The 20,662-nt window shown below is 34.5% G+C and overlaps 2 long non-coding RNA genes across 2 annotated transcripts in view; one reads left to right on the forward strand and one right to left on the reverse strand.

Moving 5' to 3' along the window:
- LOC128017538 (uncharacterized) overlaps positions 1-607 on the forward strand; it is an 89,561-nt gene extending 88,954 nt beyond the window's left edge. Inside the window, exon 3 of the long non-coding RNA XR_008184476.1 lies at positions 198-607. This is a non-coding gene — a long non-coding RNA (uncharacterized LOC128017538). The remainder of the gene's footprint in view (positions 1-197) is intronic.
- Positions 608-1,498: 891 nt separating this feature from the next.
- Positions 1,499-20,048, reverse strand: LOC128017138 (uncharacterized). The gene is made up of 3 exons (XR_008184374.1): positions 18,688-20,048; positions 7,543-8,354; positions 1,499-2,759 (listed from the first exon to the last, which is right to left on the reverse strand). It is a non-coding gene; the product is annotated as an uncharacterized LOC128017138 (long non-coding RNA).
- Positions 20,049-20,662: the final 614 nt, after the last annotated feature.

The following is a 20,662-nucleotide window of genomic DNA, read 5'->3' on the forward strand; positions in this document are numbered from 1 at the left end:
GTCATGAATGCATGAACTAGCTTTTCTGCATCAGAAACAGATAACATGTTTCGTAGCTTGGCAATGTTTCTAAGATGGAAGAATGCAGTTTTTGTAACAATGCAGTTTTTGTAATAAATTTTGGAATAAAAATGAGCTCCTAAATCTTAATCCCAGATTCTGGAAGATATATTCCTCAAACCATCGGACAAGAGGAGGTGGTGCTGGTCCTTCACGAGTCACTCTAATCTGTTCATTAAGCCTATATATAAAGTCTTAATATATAGTATTTCACAATACTTCATGGTATTCTAATTAAATAATTTTTTGGAATCTTAGATCTCTCAGAACCTGACACATTGTAATTTTGAGACTCCAGGAAAGTGGCAGTTCTGTAAAATGTTGGCGCTGGAGACTAAATGCTCACTGATAGTTTCACACCTAATTCACTTAAAACACACACAAACACACACACACAGTGACAGAGGGACAGAGTGACATCAGATGTATGTTTTTTAATTTTCTGTCATCCATATAATGTTGTATAGTCATGAAACTATGCATATTTCCTCAGAATGACTTGTCTTCTATGTGTACATTTTTTTGAAGTGTTTAGAAGCTGCACTTTTTTTTACTGGTTCCTTTTTTACTATTATTTCAAAAAATCACCACGACAAAACCATTCAAGCTATCCAAAATTCATTCACACCTGTTCTGTAAGATTAATTCTTTAAACAGTGGTAAAACAGGATGTGGTGCTGAACCTTCAAGAGTCACTTAAAACGTATCTGTCCATAAAGCCTATTAAGAATTATTCTTAATATACAGTTCAAAATACTTCAGCTTGTTATTCTAATTAAGTGAGGGTCATTTTATCAGTAAAATTCCTAAAATACATATTATTTTATTTGAAAGATTTCTATAAATTATTTAAATCATACTCGTTTCTACAATAATTATTTAAAAGTAATCCTATAGCTCCCTCTGGTGGCCATTATAGGTACTAAGAATTGCAAGCTTGATTTATAAGTTATGATAGTTTTAATTTTATGCTGGCTCTTGAAAATGATAAAGCTATGAAACTTACTGTGCTTCCTTCAAATGAGGACTTCTACTTATATAAAAAATTATGAAGAGTTAGAATGAAAAATTTTAAAGATATAGTAAAATAACTATTGTATTTTTTATGTTACTTTAATAAATCTCTATGGCAACACCATTTAAGCTATCCTAAACCCATTCACAATTTAACATCTCAGTATATTGGCATCATGTTGAAAAAGGAGTATGGAGTAGTATGAGGAGGAGTATGAATTCATTTACAGGCTGATTTTATCATAAATCCACAATAAAATTTCTGAGTTCTGTATCAATCTGTGTTGTTGTTTGTTTATTTTTATCTTTTATTTTTCATAGGAAGATAACTGACCCTTTACTCTCCTTTTTAATAAATGTGCTTATAAACCAAGGACAAGCTATTTATAGCTGTATTTATAAACTGCTTACTACTGACTATTAATATTGGGACAAGGCTTTATAAAGCATGAACTGACTATTTACTAATGAGTGCAGTTATTATAAAGTGTTATCAATGAATTTGCTAATGTTAACAAATTAGACATTATTTTACAGTGTTATCAAATCCTTAAATGACTCATAAGCATTTGTGAAAGTTCTGCTTGCATTACAGCTTAGTATTGATCTGTGAGCTGAACAGATTTACTGTTACATCTATGAGATTATGTAAATTCAAATAAATATAATGTCACAGGATGTCATAGGTCAGTATCAAATGAGTTTGAAATTATTATTTGCAGCACAAATAAGTTTTTTTTAGGATTTTTAAAAATCCCTAAAACTGACAGAAAAAGGTTAAGGCCTAAGCTATTTCTATGTGAGTGGCTAAATTTATTTTTGTTTTCATAATTGTAATACACAAACTATGAAATTATACAAAATGTATAAAAAGGTAAATAAATAAATACGCACACATTAAAAAAGCAGCCAAGTCGAATGAGTTTCCTTTTTTATATAGATTAAAATTGAAGACAGAAGCAAGTGGTAAATGTGGTCACTTTAATATTCAAATCCAGTAGATCCAGTTTATGTTCACGTGGCTGTTTTCGTTTATATTCGCCAAGCTATTATGTATTTTGAAATAATCTTGTCCGTGATGTGTTCGTTCGTACGACGAAAGACAGAATCCTGCAGCTCGAGAGATATGTTATTCTGCCAGTCGCGCTTTCAAATAGTCTTGCGCACTTAAACAGGTCACAAACACCTGCATTTAGCTCTTGTAGTGTTACAATGGGTTTATTGTGTGCATTTGTGGTAATATTTTATTTAAAAAAGCTCTTAAACAAGAATAAATTCGTTTGTTTTGAGCTCGACACTGTACGCGCTGATCGGAGGCGTGATTTCAGATAGGCAGCCACAAATATTTCATTTTCACACAAACAGTTCAAAAACATCTGAATTTAGCTCTTGGTGTGTTCTAATTGGTTGATTGTGTGATATCGCTGTAATAATTTATTTTTAAAAGCTTTAAAACAGGAATAAATTCGTTTTTTCTGAGCTCTTTACTCCAGACGCTCGTGGTCACAGCGGTGATTCATCTCTCCTATTTCTCACGTATCTCTGGCCAGAAATAATTTATCCATGAGCCCTGAACCGGTAATAATCAGATATGTTGGTTTAGCTTGTCAGTGTGAATTAAATCTAAGTATTTGTTTGTATTTTTAACCGATTTAAAAGTGAAAGTAAAAGTCCGGGAATTGAACCTGTAGGGGCGCTATTTCTCTCAGACAATGGAAGTCTGAAGCACATATACTCAAACAGAGGGACAGAGTGAGATGAGATGTCTGACAGTTTTTTAATTTTCTGTTATCCATACAGTGTTGTAAAGTCGTTAAACTATGCATATTTCCTCAGAATGACTTTTTCATCTGTATGAAAAAATTCTTTGACGTGTTTGGAAGCTGCAATTTAAAAATACAATAATGATTCCCTTTGTAAGGTCATTTAAAAAAATCACCACGGCAAAACCATTCAAGCTATCCAAAATCCATTCACAATTTAAGTTCCTATCAGAAATACTGATGTGTGTTCAGAGTTTTGTGAAATTCTAAGTATGTTATTTGCCTCAAAATCACCTGAGAAGTATTCCAGTTTGACATGTTGCCACGCCAACAATTTTTTAGATATCAATATCCCCCTTGCAGATTTATATCGGCTGTGTTTTAACATTATTCTGATGAAGTTTGAAGCAAATCGAGTAATAATAAGATGCTGAATTCAAATCATTTTGAAAATGACACACTTCCTTCTGCCAGTTGGTGGCGCTATAACTTTGACTCCTAATAGTCACATATATGCGATCGACATCATACAACGAATAATCTGATGAAGTTTGATTAAAATCAGGAAATGTATGTGGACGGTATTAGACACTTCCTGTTTCTCATTTCTCGCCATAATTTCAACGCCTCGCCACGAGCAAACCGTTCGAGATATCAAAAATCCCCTGGCAATTTTTCATCCCCAGTGTCTTGAGATCATGTTGACCAAGTTTGGCGGCAATCGAGAAAAAAACCTATGACAAGTATTTCAAATTCCAGAGCATGCGCTTTTTACATAACTCTAAATAGCTGACTTCCTGTTGGGTGGAGCCTATGATATGCAATACGAAAGTTGTTCGGCACGATGAGATCTATATGTGTACTGAGTTTCATATGAATATGTGCAAGTATGTGTGAGCTATACATCAACATTTCTGACTGTGTTCCAGGGGGCGCCGTAGAGCCCCTGTGCCACGCCCGGGTCCCAGCCTCTGCAGGCTCCTAAAGGCCACAGATTCCAAAGTGTGCGCAAATTTTCAAGAGTTTTTGAGTATGTTAAGGACCCCAAAAGCCCCCACAACTTTGACGAAAAATTTGAATACTAAACCCTAAATAGCCAACTTCCTGTTGGGCGGAGCCTATGATATGCAATACAAAAGTTGTTTGGATTGATGAGATTTATATGTGTACCGAGTTTCATTCGTCTACGAGCAAGAATGTATGATATATGGCCCTCCATATTCCAGGGGGCGCTGTAGAGCCCCTGTGCCACGCCCGTGTATCAGTCTCTGCCCGGCCCTAATGGCCGCAGGTTCCAATCTGTGTGCCAATTTTCAAGACTTTTTAAGCACGTTAAGGGCCCCAAAAGCCCCCGAGACGTTGGAAAAAAATAATAATAATAATAATAATAATAATAATAAAAAATAATCCTAAGGAAAACAATAGGCCTCTCGCCCTTTGGGCTTGAGCCCTAAATATAGCTGCAAGCAGCGATGGCGGGCTCAAGCCACCAATGCCATCGCCACCCCGGTGGCATCAGGTAAACTGTGCCCAGCGGGCAAATGCATTCACAATATCCCTCTGGCAGTGAGGTTTTAAAGGATATGGCAGTTAAAGGGTTAATCCGAATCATCTAGACTTTAAAATCACATTCACAGAACAATATATATATATATATATATATAACTTTAGTAACACTTTACAATAAGATTCCATTTATAAACATTATGTTAACATGAACAATATTTATATAGCATTCATTCATGTCAGTTAATATTCCAAACTTAAACATTAAAACATTGTTTTATTGTGATTTTTTTCCAAGCACATTTTACCAATTCCAAACCATATCAATCTTAATAACTACCATTATTTTTTATTTAATCATTTATGAGTGCTATACAATAGTCCAGGAAAGCTGGAAGAGAAAAACAGGTCAAGAAGAACTGACAAAAAGAATTGCAAAATAATTAGGAATTAATGTGAAGATTAATTTTTAGTCAATTCTGCAAGACAGACTTTTCAGGAAAGAAGGTGGAATAAAAATGAGCTCCTAAATTTTAATCCTGGATTCTGGAAGATATATTCCTCAAACCATCGAACAAGAGGAGGTGGTGCTGGTCCTTCACGAGTCACTCTAATCTGTTTATTAAGCCTATATATAAAGCCTTAATATATAGTATTTCACAATACTTCATGGTATTCTAATTAAATCATTTTTTGGAATCTTAAGTCTCTCAGAGCCTGACACCGAGTAATTCTGGAGACTCCAGGAAAGTGGCAGTTCTGTAAAATGTTGGCGCTGGAGACTAAATGCTCCCTGATAGTTTCACACCTAATTCACTTAACACACACACAAACACACACATTACCCACAGTGACAGTGGGACTGAGTGACATCAGATGTATGATAGTTTTTTAATTTTCTATCATCCATATAGTGTTGTATAGTCATGAAACTATTGTCATGAGACCAGTCATTCTGAGGAAATATGCCTCAGAATGACTTGTCTTCTATGTGTACATTTTTTTTTAAGTGTTTAGAAGCTGCACTTTAAAAAAGTAAAAGACATTTACTGGTTCCTTTTTTACTATTATTTCAAAAAATCACCATGACAAAACCATTCAAGCTATCCAAAATTCATTCACACCTGTTCTGTAAGATTAATTCTTTAAACAGTGGTAAAAGAGGATGTGGTGCTGAACCTTCAAGAGTCACTCAAAACGTATCTGTCCATAAAGCCTATAAAGAATTATTCTTAATATACAGTTCACAATACTTCAGCTTGTTATTCTAATTAAGGGAGGGTCATTTTATCAGTAAAATACATAAAATACATATTATTTTTCTTTGAAAGATTTCTATAAATGATTTAAATCATACTCGTTTCTACAATAATTATTTAAAAGTAATCCTATAGCTCCCTCTGGTGGCCATTATTGGTACTAAGAATTGCAAGCTTGATTTATAAGTTATGATAGTTTTAATTTTATGCTGGCTCTTGAAAATGATAAAGCTTTGAAACTTACTGTGGTTCCTTCAAATGAGGACTTCTACTTATATAAAAAATTATGAAGTGTTAGAATGAAAAATTTTAAGGATATAGTAAAATAATTATTGTATTTTTTATGTTACTTTAATAAATCTCTATGGCAACACCATTTAAGCTATCCTAAACCCATTCACAATTTAACATCTCAGTATATTGGCATCATGTTGAAAAAGGAGTATGGAGTAGTATGAGGAGGAGTATGAATTCATTTACAGGCTGATTTTATCATAAATCCACAATAAAATTTCTGAGTTCTGTATCAATCTGTGTTGTTGTTTGTTTATTTTTATCTTTTATTTTTCATAGGAAGATAACTGACCCTTTACTCTCCTTTTTAATAAATGTGCTTATAAACCAAGGACAAGCTATTTATAGCTGTATTTATGAACTGCTTACTCCTGACTATTAATATTGGGACAAGGCTTTATAAAGCATGAACTGACTATTTACTAATGAGTGCAGTTATTATAAAGTGTTATCAATGCATTTGCTAATGTTAACAAATTAGACATTATTTTACAGTGTTATCAAATCCTTAAATGACTCATAAGCATTTGTGAAAGTTCTGCTTGCATTACAGCTTAGTATTGATCTGTGAGCTGAACAGATTTACTGTTACATCCATGAGATTATGTAAATTAAAATAAATATAATGTCACAGGATGTCATAGGTCAGTATCAAATGAGTTTGAAATTATTATTTGCAGCACAAATAAGTTTTTTTTAGGATTTTTAAAAATCCCTAAAACTGTCAGAAAAAGGTTAAGGCCTAAGCTATTTCTATGTGAGTGGCTAATTTTATTTTTGTTTTTATAATTGTAATACACAAACTATGAAATTATACAAAATGTATAAAAAGATAAATAAATAAATACGCACACATTAAAAAAGCAGCCAAGTCGAATGAGTTTCCTTTTTTATATAGATTAAAATTGAAGACAGAAACAAGTGGTAAATGTGGTCACTTTAATATTCAAATCCAGTAGATCCAGTTTATGTTCACGTGGCTGTTTTCGTTTATATTCGCCAAGCTATTATGTATTTTGAAATAATCTTGTCCGTGATGTGTTCGTTCGTACGACGAAAGGCAGAATCCTGCAGCTCCAGAGATACATGTTATTCTGCCAGTCGCGCTTTCAAATAGTCTTGCACACTTAAACAGGTCACAAACACCTGCATTTAGCTCTTGTAGTGTTACAATGGGTTTATTGTGTGCATTTGTGGTAATATTTTATTTAAAAAAGCTCTTAAACAAGAATAAATTCGTTTGTTTTGAGCTGGACACTGTACGCGCTGATCGGAGGCGGTGATTTCAGATAGGCAGCCACAAATATTTCATTTTCACACAAACAGTTCAAAAACATCTTAATTTAGCTCTTGGTGTGTTCTAATTGGTTGATTGTGTGATATCGCTGTAATAATTTATTTTTAAAAGCTTTAAAACAGGAATAAATTCGTTTTCTCTGAGCTCTTTACTCCAGACGCTCGTGATCACAGCTGTGATTAATCTCTCCTATTTCTCACATATCTCTGGCCAGAAATAATTTATCCATGAGCCCTGAACCGGTAATTATCAGATATGTTGGTTTAGCTTGTCAGTGTGAATTAAATCTAAGTATTTATTTGTATTTTTAACCGATTTAAAAGTGAAAGTAAAAGTTCGGGAATTGAACCTGTAGGGGCGCAATTTCTCTCAGACAATGGAAGTCTGAAGCACATATACTAAAACAGAGGGACAGAGTGAGATGAGATGTCTGACAGTTTTTTAATTTTCTGTTATCCATACAGTGTTGTAAAGTCGTTAAACTATGCATATTTCCTCAGAATGACTTTTTCATCTGTATGAAAAAATTCTTTGACGTGTTTGGAAGCTGCAATTTAAAAATACAATAATGATTCCCTTTGTAAGGTCATTTAAAAAAATCACCACGGCAAAACCATTCAAGCTATCCAAAATCCATTCACAATTTAAGTTCCTATCAGAAATACTGATGTGTGTTCAGAGTTTTGTGAAATTCTAAGTATGTTATTTGCCTCAAAATCACCTGAGAAGTATTCCAGTTTGACATGTTGCCACGCCAACAATTTTTTAGATATCAATATCCCCCTTGCAGATTTATATCGGCTGTGTTTTAACATTATTATGATGAAGTTTGAAGCAAATCGAGTAATAATAAGATGCTGAATTCAAATCATTTTGAAAATGACACACTTCCTTCTGCCAGTTGGTGGCGCTATAACTTTGACTCCTAATGGTCACATATATGCGATCGACATCATACAACGAATAATCTGATGAAGTTTGATTAAAATCAGGAAATGTATGTGGACGGTATTAGACACTTCCTGTTTCTCATTTCTCGCCATAATTTCAACGCCTCGCCACGAGCAAACCGTTCGAGATATCAAAAATCCCCTGGCAATTTTTCATCCCCAGTGTCTTGAGATCATGTTGACCGAGTTTGGCGGCAATCGAGAAAAAAACCTATGACAAGTATTTCAAATTCCAGAGCATGCGCTTTTTACATAACTCTAAATAGCTGACTTCCTGTTGGGTGGAGCCTATGACATGCAATACGAAAGTTGTTCGGCACGATGAGATCTATATGTGTACTGAGTTTCATATGAATATGTGCAAGTATGTGTGAGCTATACATCAACATTTCTGACTGTGTTCCAGGGGGCGCCGTAGAGCCCCTGTGCCACGCCCGGGTCCCAGCCTCTGCAGGCTCCTAAAGGCCACAGATTCCAAAGTGTGCGCAAATTTTCAAGAGTTTTTGAGTATGTTAAGGACCCCCAAAGCCCCCACAACTTTGACGAAAAATTTGAATACTAAACCCTAAATAGCCAACTTCCTGTTGGGCGGAGCCTATGATATGCAATACAAAAGTTGTTTGGATTGATGAGATTTATATGTGTACCGAGTTTCATACGTCTACGAGCAAGAATGTATGATATATGGCCCTCCATATTCCAGGGGGCGCTGTAGAGCCCCTGTGCCACGCCCGTGTATCAGTCTCTGCCCGGCCCTAATGGCCGCAGGTTCCAATCTGTGTGCCAATTTTCAAGACTTTTTAAGCACGTTAAGGGCCCCAAAAGCCCCCGAGACGTTGGAAAAAAATAATAATAATAATAAATATAGCTGCAAGCAGCGATGGCGGGCTCAAGCCACCAATGCCATCGCCACCCCGGTGGCATCAGGTAAACTGTGCCCAGCGGGCACATGCATTCACAATATCCCTCTGGCAGTGAGGTTTTAAAGGAAATGGCGGTTAAAGGGTTAATCCGAATCATCTAGACTTTAAAATCGCATTCACAGAACAATATATATATATATATATAGTAACACTTTACAATAAGATTTCATTTATAAACATTATGTTAACATGAACAATATTTATATAGCATTCATTCATGTTAGTTAATATTCCAAACTTAAACATTAAAACATTGTTTTATTGTGATTTTTTCCCAAGCACATTTTACCAATTCCAAACCATATCAATCTTAATAACTACCATTATTTTTTATTTAATCATTTATGAGTGCTATACAATAGTCCAGGAAAGCTGGAAGAGAAAAACTCCTTATATTCATGTGCAGAATTATTAGGCATGTTTTCTTTTACAGATGAAATGCGCTAAAAAAGAGTTTTAACTCAAACTGTTTTAACTCAAAGTCGAAAATTATGAAATACCCATGAGAAATACCAAACACAAATGCAATACAGAAATGGATAAGTTAAGACTTGACCATTGTACAAAAATGCTGACTGGGTCATGAGGTCAGAAAAGAAGAAGAAGAAAAAAACAGGTCAAGAAGAACTGACAAAAAGAATTGCAAAATAATTAGGAATTAATGTGAAGATAAATTTTTAGTCAATTCTGCAAGACAGACTTTCAGGAAAGGAGGTGGAATAAAAAAGAGCTCCTAAATCTTAATCCCGGATTCTGGAAGATATATTCCTCAAACCATCGGACAAGAGTAGGTGGTGCTGGTCCTTCACGAGTCACTCTAATCTGTTCATAAAGCCTATATATAAAGTCTTAATATATAGTATTTCACAATACTTCATGGTATTCTAATTAAATCATTTTTTTGGAATCTTAGATCTCTCAGAACCTGACACATTGTAATTCTGAGACTCCAGGAAAGTGGCAGTTCTGTAAAATGTTGGCACTGGAGACTAAATGCTCCCTGATAGTTTCACACCTAATTCACTTAACACACACACACACACACACACATACACACACACACACACACACATTACCCACAGTGACAGAGGGACAGAGTGACATCAGATGTATGATAGTTTTTTAATTTTCTATCATCCATATAGTGTTGTATAGTCATGAAACTATGCATATTTCCTCAGAATGACTTGTCTTCTATGTGTACATTTTTTTGAAGTGTTTAGAAGCTGCACTTAAAAAAATAAAAGACATTTACTGGTTACTTTTTTACTGTTATTTCAAAAAATCACCACGACAAAACCATTCAAGCCATTCAAAATTCATCCGCACCTGTACTGTAAGATACATTCTTTAAACAGTGGTAAAAGAGGATGTGGGGCTGATCCTTCAAGAGTCACTCAAAACGTATCTGTCCATAAAGCCTATAAAGAATTATTCTTAATATACAGTTCACAATACTTCAGCTTGTTATTCTAATAAAGTGAGGGTCATTTTATCAGTAAAATACATGAAATTCATATTATTTTTCTTTGAAAGATTTCTATAAATGATTTAAATCATACTTGTTTCTACAATAATTATTTAAAAGTAATCCTATATCTCCATCTGGTGGCCATTATTGGTACTAAGAATTGCAAGCTTGATTTATATGTTATGATAGTTTTAATTTTATGCTGGCTCTTGAAAATGATAAAGCTATGAAACTTACTGTGCTTCCTTCAAATGATGACTTCTACGTATATAAAAAAATTATGAAGAGTTGGAATTAAAATTTTTAAAGATATAGTAAAATAACTATTGTATTTTTTTTATGTTACTTTAATAAATCTCTATGGCCACACCATTTAAGGTATCCTAAACCCATTCGCAATTTAACATCTCAGTATATTGGCATCATGTTGAAAAAGGAGTATGGAGTAGTATGAGGAGGAGTATGAATTCATTTACAGGCTGATTTTATCATAAATCCACAATAACATTTCTGAGTTCTGTATCAATCTGTGTTGTTGTTTGTTTATTTTTATTTTTTTTATTTTTCATAGGAAGATAACTGACCCTTTACTCTCCTTTTTAATAAATGACCTATTTATAGCTGTATTTATAAACTGCTTACTACTGACTATTAATATTGGGACAAGGCTTTATGAAGCATGAACTGACTATTTACTAATGAGTGCAGTTATTATAAAGTGTTATCAATGCATTTGCTAATGTTAACAAATTAGACATTATTTTACAGTGTTATCAAATCCCTTAAATGATTTGTAAGTGTTTTGTAATGATTTTATTGACCTAAAAGCATTTGTGAAAGTTCTGCTTGCATTAGAGCTTAGTCTTGATCTGTGAGCTGAACAGATTTACTGTTACATCCATGAGATTATGTAAATTCAAATAAATATCATGTCACAGGATGTCAGAGGTCAGTATCAAATTAGTTTGAAATTATTATTTGCAGCACAAATAAGGTTTTTTAGGATTTTTAAAAATCCCTAAAACTGTCAGAAAAGGATAAGGCCTAAGATTTCTATGTGAGTGGCTAAATTTGTTTGTTTTTATAACTATAATGCATAAACTATGAAACTATACAAAATGTATAAAAAAGTACAAGTTATTCTTTTCCAATGTTTTTTATTTATTTAAATTAAAAAAATTAGCCTACGGCGATCATTCTAAACATTTTGAATAAAACCTGTCAATATTTATTATAGACCACTATAACTGTGTATAATCTAACAAACGAGTTTATTATGAAAATAAAAGCGTGTACACCAGATAACTTGGACGATAAAGAAATTGCTAACAATAGTACAATAGAGCATGTTTTAGGTTTTTAGGCGTTTAGATGCAGAAATGGACAAATCAAATGTAAAATAAAATGTAATTGATTTAATTAAATATAGATTAAGTCTTGTTAGAGCAAAATAATAAATAAATACGTACACACATTAAAAAAGCAGCCAAGATGAATGAGTTTATTTTTTTATATAGATTAAAATTGAAGACAGAAGCAGCTGGTATATGCGGTCACTTAATATTAAAATCCAGTAGATCCACTTCAGATTTAATTCTCAACAGTTTATGTTCACGTGGCTGTTTTCGTTTATATTAGCCAAGCTATTATGTATTTTGAAATAATTTTGTCCGTGATGTGTTCGTTCTTACGACGAAAGGCAGAATCCTGCAGCTCGAGAGATATATGTTATTCTGCCAGTCCCGCTTTCAAATAGTCTTGCACACTTAAACGGGTCACAAACACCTGCATTTAGCTCGTGTTGTGTTATAATGGATGTATTGTGTGCATTTATGGCAATAATTTATTTTAAAAAGCTCTTAAACAAGAATAAATTCGTTAGTTTTGAACTTGTGACACTGTGCGCGCTGATCGGAGGCAGTGATTTCAGATAGGCAGCCGCAAATATTTCATTTTCACACAAACAGTTCAAAAACATCTTAATTTAGCTCTTGGTGTGCTCTAATTGGTGAATTGTGTGATATCGCTGCAATACTTTATTTTTAATAGCTATAAAACAAAAATAAACTCGTTTTTTCTGAGCTCATCATTCCACACGCTCCTGCTCAGAGCGATGATTCATCTCTCGTGTTTCTCACGTATCACTGACCACACATCCATTATTAATGAGCCCTGACCTGATAATAATCATATATGTTGGTTTAGCTTGTCAGTGTGAATTAAATCCAAGTATTTATTTGTATTTTAACCGATTTAAAATCGAAACCAAAAGACAGTCTCCTCCCTTTTTTAGTCCGGTAACTGCACCTGTAGGGGCGCTATTTCTCTCAGACAATGGAAGTCTAAGCACACACACTCAAACAGATGGACAGAGTGATATGAGATGTCTGACAGTTTTTTAATTTTCTGTTATCCATACAGTGTTGTAAAGTCATGAAACTATGCATATTTACTCAGAATAACTTTTTTTCTGTATGAAAAAAGGTTTTGAAGTGTTTGGAATTTAAAAATGCAGGAAAATTAATAATTCCATCTTTATTGTCATTTTAAAAAATCACCACGACAAAACCATCCAAGCTATCCAAAACCCATTCACAATTTAAGTTCCTCAATGTTTTTTCAACATGTAGACCAAGTTTGGTGTGTATAGTGTTACTCTCCTCTGAGCAGTATGCATTAATTCACAGCTAAATGTAAAAAACAATCCACATTCAAATCAAAATAGCCGACTTCCTGTTGGTTGTAGCTGATGACTGTGAATTAGAAAGTTGTCCGTCTTGATAAGAACAATTTTTGTACTGAGTTTGGTGTCTGTAGCTAAAACTAACCCCCTCACTTTTGACAAAAGGTGGCGCTATAGAGTGCCTCTTCCACGCCCTCGTATGAACTTTTGCCAGTGTCTAGCTGTCACTAATACTGATATGTGTTCTGAGTTTGATGAAATTCTAAGCATGTTATATGCCTCAAAATCACCTGAGAAGTATTCCAGTTTGACATGTTGCCACGGCAACAATATTTTTAGATATCAATATCCCCCCAGCAGATTTATATCGGCTGTGTTTTAACATTATTCTGATGAAGTTTGAAGCAAATCGAGTAAAAATAAGATGCTGAATTCAAAGCATTTTGAAAATGACACACTTCCTGCTGCCAGTTGGTGGCGCTATAACTTTGACTCCTAATAGTCACATTTATGCGATCGACATCATACAATGAATAATCTGATGAAGTTTGATTAAAATTAGGAAATGTATGTGGATAGTATTAGACACTTCCTGTTTCTCAATTCTCGCCATAAATTCAACGCCTCGCTACGAGCAAACCGTTCGAGATATCAAAAATCCCCTGGCAATTTTTCATCCCCAATGTCTTGAGATCATGTTGACCGAGTTTGGTGGCAATCGAGTAAAAAACCTATGACAAGTATATCAAATTCCAGAGCATGCGCTTTTTACATAACTCTAAATAGCTGACTTCCTGTTGGGCGGAGCCTATGACATGCAATACGCAAGTTGTTCGGCACGATGAGATCTATATGTGTACTGAGTTTCATATTAATACGTGCAAGTATGTGTGAGCTATACATCAACATTTATGACTGTGTTCCAGGGGGCGCCGTAGAGCCCCTGTGCCACGCCCGGGTCCCAACCTCTGCAGGCTCCTAAAGGCCACAGATCCAAAGGTGTGTGCAAATTTTCAAGAGTTTTTGAGTATGTTAAGGACTCCAAAAGCCCCCACAACTTTGACGACAAATATGAATAATAAACCCTAAATAGCCAACTTCCTGTTGGGCGGAGCCTATGATATGCAATACGAAAGTTGTTTGTATTAATGAGTTCTATATGTGTACCGAGTTTCGTACGTCTACGTACAAGTATGTATGATATATGGCCCTCCATATTCCAGGGGGCGCTGTAGAGCCCCTGTGCCACGCCCGTGTATCAGTCTCTGCCCGGCCCTAATGGCCGCAGGTTCCAATGTGTGTGCCAATTTTCAAGACTTTTTAAGCATGTTAAGGGCCCCAAAAGCCCCCGTAACGTTAGAAAAAAATAATAATAATAATAATAATAATAATAATAATAAAAAATAATCCTAAGGAAAACAATAGGGCTCTCGCCCTCCAGGCTTGAGCCCTAATAATATAGCTGCAAGCAGCGATGGCGGGCTCAAGCCATCAGTGCAACACCACCCCTGTGGCATCAGGTAAACTGTGCCAAGCGGGCACATGCATTCACAATAGCACTCTGGCAGTCAGTTTTTAAGGGATACGGCAGTTAAAGGGTTAATCCGAATCATCTAGACTTTGAAATCACATTCACAGAACAATATATATAACTTTAGAAACACATTTTTCAATCTGAGTTAAACCTTTTTTTTGGGCTTATTTTATCAGTAAAGGAAAAAATGCCTAATAATTCTTCACACCTGAATATAAGGAGTTTTGTTTTTCTCTTCCAGGCTTCATGGTCAACTACATATGTATCACACTCGTTGCTTTCTATAGTGCAGCTCAACCAATTCTCATCCCATTCGTCCATATTTGTGAAATCACAAATCCCGGACAATATTTGTTGTAGTCCAAACAATTTGTTCATTATAGTTTTTAAAAAGTGTTTTTTGTTAAATAAAATATCTCCTTTTGAATTGGACTTTCAGCTTAGTAACTTTGCAGAACTTTTTTTTATGCTGAAACAACAACATTACAGTATAACTAAATTTGAAAAATAATAATAGCACTCCTTTAATAGGCATTATTAAACAGTTCATAAATACAGCTATAAATGTTTTGTTCTTAAGCTATAAAGTTCAATCATTGTATTTTCATACTTTAAGTATTATAACATTATTCTAGTTGTCAGCAGGGGCGCTGCACAAGATCCCGGGCCCTATGCATAGGGAGTCCTAATGGTGACAGTCCTTTGTGAGCTCATCTAAAGCAAAGACTATTTATACATTTAAATCATTCACAAATGAGATTTAAAGGAACATTCATCTACCAAACTAAAAAGTCAAACACAACACAGAGGGATACAGAACACAGAAATATTTTTTTTCAAGATGGATAAAAAGAAACTGTACAGCTGTACACTTGATAAAAAAAAAAAAAAATATATATATATATATATATATATATATATATATATATATATATATATATATATATATATATATATATATATATATATATATATTTTTTTTTTTTTTTTTTTTTTTTTATCAAGTATATATATATATATACATGTGTCTGTGTGTGTGTATTGGCTTTCCAATGCCGTTGATAATAGGGGTTAGCAAGTTTAAAACACGTACAGAGTCCATGCAGACGGATGTAGATGCATAACAAATGTCTTTCTTTATTACTTGAACTCCATTAAAAATGATCTCAAACGTCTTGTGTCCTCTCCTTGTTCACATGTACACACAAAGCCATACCTTATGGACTGCATACAACCAGAATCCACCTGGAGAGCAAGTCTACAGTGCACTCAAAAACTGTGCTTCCCACATACCAACACACACACACATATATATATATATATATATATATATATATATATATATATATATAATTCAAGTGTACAGTTTCCTTTTATTGCATATTGAAATAAATATTTCTGTATCAATCTGTGTTGTGTTTGTTTATTTTTATTTTTCTTAGGAAGATAACTGACCCTTTACTCTCCTTTTTAAAATATGTCCTTATAAACCAAGAAAAAGTTATTTATAGCTGTATTTATAAGCTGCTTACTAATGACTATTAATGTTGGGACAAGACTTTATAAAGCACGAACTGACTATTTACTAATGAGTGCAGTTATTATAAAGTGTTACCAATGCATTTACTAATGTTAGCAAATAAGACATTATTTTACAGTGTTATCAAATCCTTAAATGATTTATAAGTGTTCTGCTTGCATTACAGCTTAGTCTTCATCTGTGAGCTGAACAGATTTACTGTTACATCCATGACATTATGTAAATTCAAATAAATAGCATGTCAGAGGATGTCATAGGTCAGTATCAAATGAGTTTGAAATTATTATTTGCAGCACACATAAGGTTTTTTAGGATTTTTTAAAATCCCTAAAACTGTCAGAAAAGGATAAGGCCTAAGATATTTCTATGTGAGTGGCTAAATTTATTTTTGTTTTTATAATCGTAATACATAAACTATGAAATTATACAAAATGTATAAAAAAGTAAATAAATAAATACGCTACATTAAAAAAGCAGCCAAGACAAATGAGTCTCCTTTTTTATATATATAGATTAAAATTGAAGACAGAAGCAGCTGGTATATGCGGTCACTTAATATTCAAATCCAGTAGATCCACTTCAGATTTATTTCTCAACAGTTTATGTTCACGTGGCTGTTTTCGTTTATATTCGCCAAGCTATTATGTATCTTGAAATAATCTTGTCCGTGATGTGTTCGTTCGTACGACGAAAGGCAGAATCCTGCAGCTCGAGAGATATATGTTATTGTGCCAGTCGCGCTTTCAAATAGTCTTGCACACTTAAACGGGTCACAAACACCTGTATTTAGCTCTTGTTGTGTTATAATGTGTGTATTGTGTGCATTTATGGCAATATTTTATTTTAAAAAGCTCTTAAACAAGAATAAATTTGTTAGTTTTGAACTTGTGGGACTGTGCGCGCTGATCGGAGCGGTGATTTCAGATAGGCAGCCACAAATATTTAATTTTCACACAAACAGTTCAAAAACATCTTAATTTAGCTCTTGGTGTGTTCTAATTTGTGAATTGTGTGATATCGCTGCAATACTTTATTCTTAATAGCTATGAAACAGGAATAAACTCGTTTTTTCTGAGCTCGTCATTCCACACGCTCCTGCTCAGAGCGGTGATTAATCTCTCCTGTTTCTCACGTATCACTGACCACACATCAATTATTAATGAGCCCTGACCCGGTAATAATCATATATGTTGGTTTAGCTTGTCAGTGTGAATTAAATCTAAGTATTTATTTGTATTTTAACCGATTTAAAAGAGAAACTAAAACTCCGGTAATTGCACCTGTAGGGGCGCAATTTCTCTCAGACAATGGAAGACTAAGCACATACACTCAAACAGAGGGACAGAAGTGAGATGAGATGTCTGACAGTTTTTTTAATTTTCTGTTACCCATACAGTGTTGTAAAGTCGTGAAACTATCCATATTTACTCAGAATGACTTTTTGTCTGTATGAAAAAAGGTTTTGAAGTGTTTGGAATTAAAAAATGCAGGAAAATTAATAATTCCATTTTTAATGTTATTTAAAAAAAATCACAGAGACAAAACCGTTCAAGCTATCCAAAATCTATTGGCAATTTAAGTTGTTTAAAATGTTTTGGCATCATGTAGACAAAATTTGGTGTGTATAGTGTTACTCTCCTCTGAGCAGTATGCATTAATTCACAGCTAAATGTAAAAAAAAAATCCACATTCAAATTAAAATAGCTGACTTCCTGTTGATCGTAGCTGATGACTGTGAATTAGAAAGTTGTCCGTCTTGATGAGAACAATTTTTGTACCGAGTTTGGTGTCTGTAGCTAAAACTAACCCCCCCACTTTTGACAAAAGGTGGCGCTATAGAGTGCCTCTTCCACGCCCTCTTATGAACTTTTGCCAGTGTCTAGTTATCATAAATGCTGATATGTGTTCTGAGTTTGATGAAATTCTAAGCATGTTATATGCCTCAAAATCACCTGAGAAGTATTCCAGTTTAACATGTTGCCACGGCAACAATATTTTTAGATATCAATATCCCCCCAGCAGATTTATATAGGCTGTGTTTTAACATTATTCTGATGAAGTTTGAAGCAAATTGAGTAATAATAAGATGCTGAATTCAAAGCATTTTGAAAATGACACACTTCCTGCTGCCAGTTGGTGGCGCTATAACTTTGACTCCTAATAGTCACATATATGGGATCGACATCATACAAAGAATAATCTGATGAAGTTTGATTAAAATCAGGAAATGTATGTGGATGGTATTAGACACTTCCTGTTTCTCATTTCTCGCCATAATTTCAACACCTCGCCACGAGCAAACCGTTAGAGATATCAAAAATCCCCTGGCAATTTTTCATCCCCAATGTCTTGAGATCATGTTGACCGAATTTGGTGGCAATCTGCAAAAAAACCTATGACAAGTATTTCAAATTCCAGAGCATGCGCTTTTTACATAACTCTAAATAGCTGACTTCCTGTTGGGCGGAGCCTATGACATGCAATACGAAAGTTGTTCGGCACGATGAGATCTATATGTGTACTGAGTTTCATATGCATATGTGTGAGTATGTGTGAGCTATACATCAACATTTCTGACTGTGATCCAGGGGGCGCCGTAGAGCCCTTGTGCCACGCCCGGGTCCCAGCCTCTGCAGGCTCCTAAAGGCCACAGATTCCAAAGTGTGCGCAAATTTTCAAGAGTTTTTGAGTATGTTAAGGACCCCAAAAGCCCCCACAACTTTGACGAAAAATATGAATACTAAACCCTAAATAACCAACTTCCTGTTGGGCGGAGCCTATGACATGCAGTACGAAAGTTGTTTGGTTTGATGAGATCTACATGTGTACCGAGTTTCGTGTGTCTACGTGCAAGTATGTATGATATATGGCCCTCAGTATTCCAGGGGGCGCTGTAGAGCCCCTGTGCCACGCCCGTATATCTGTCTCTGCCCAGCCCTAATGGCCGCAGGTTCCAAGGTGTGTGCCAATTTTCAAGAGTTTTCGAGCATGTTAAGGACCCCAAAAGCCCCCGTAACGTTGGAAAAAAATAATAATAATAATAAAAAATAATCCTAAGGAAAACAATAGGGCTCTCGCCCTCCAGGCTTGAGCCCTAAATAATAATAAATATAGCTGCAAGCAGCGATGGCGGGCTCAAGCCACCAATGCCATCACCACCCCGGTGGCATCAGGTAAACTGTGTCCAGCGGGCACATGCATTCACAATATCCCTCTGGCAGTGAGGTTTTAAAGAATATGGCGGTTAAAGGGTTAATCCGAATCATCTAGACTTTAAAATCACATTCAATAATACAATATACAATATACATATATATTCCCCAAACATATATATATATTTAGTAACACTTTACAATAAGATTTTATTTATAAACATTATGTTAACATGAACAATATTTATATAGCATTAATTTATGTCAGTTAATATTCCAAACTTAAACATTAAAACATTGTTTTATTGTGATTTTTTTCCAAGCACATTTTACCAATTCCAAACCATATCAATCTTAATAACTACCATTATTTTTTATTTAATCATTTATAAGTGCTATACAATAGTCCAGGAAAGCTGGAAGAGAAAAACTCCTTATATTCATGTGCAGAATTATTAGGCATGTTTTCTTTTACAGATGAAATGCGCTAAAAAAGAGTTTTAACTCAAACTGTTTTAACTCAAAGTCGAAAATTATGAAATACCCATGAGAAATATCAAACACAAATGCAATACAGAAATGGATAAGTTAAGACTTGACCATTGTACGAAAATGCTGACTGGGTCATGAGGTCAGAAAAGAAGAAGAAAAAAAACAGGTTAAGAAGAACTGACAAAAATAATTGCAAAATAATAAGGAATTAATGTGAAGATTAATTTTTAGTCAATTCTGCAAGACAGACTTTCAGGAAAGGAGGTGGAATAAAAATGAGCTCCTAAATCTTAATCCCGGATTCTGGAAGATATATTCCTCAAACCATCGGACAAGAGGAGGTGGTGCTGGTCCTTCACGAGTCACTCTAATCTGTTCATAAAGCCTATATATAAAGTCTTAATATATAGTATTTCACAATACTTCATGGTATTCTAATTAAATCATTTTTTTGGAATCTTTGATTTCTCAGAACCTGACACATTGTAATTCTGAGACTCCAGGAAAGTGGCAGTTCTGTAAAATGTTGGCACTGGAGACTAAATGCTCCCTGATAGTTTCACACCTAATTCACTTAACACACACACACACACACACACACATGTCTGGTCAGCTATCCTTGTGGGGACTCTCCATAGGTGTAATGGTTTTTATACTGTACAGACCGTATTTTCTATCGCCCTTCACCAACCCTACACCTAAACCTAACCCTCACAGGAAACTT

This window comes from Carassius gibelio, chromosome A1 (genome assembly GCF_023724105.1).
Source record: "Carassius gibelio isolate Cgi1373 ecotype wild population from Czech Republic chromosome A1, carGib1.2-hapl.c, whole genome shotgun sequence".
In the NCBI taxonomy this organism is placed as follows: domain Eukaryota; kingdom Metazoa; phylum Chordata; class Actinopteri; order Cypriniformes; family Cyprinidae; genus Carassius; species Carassius gibelio.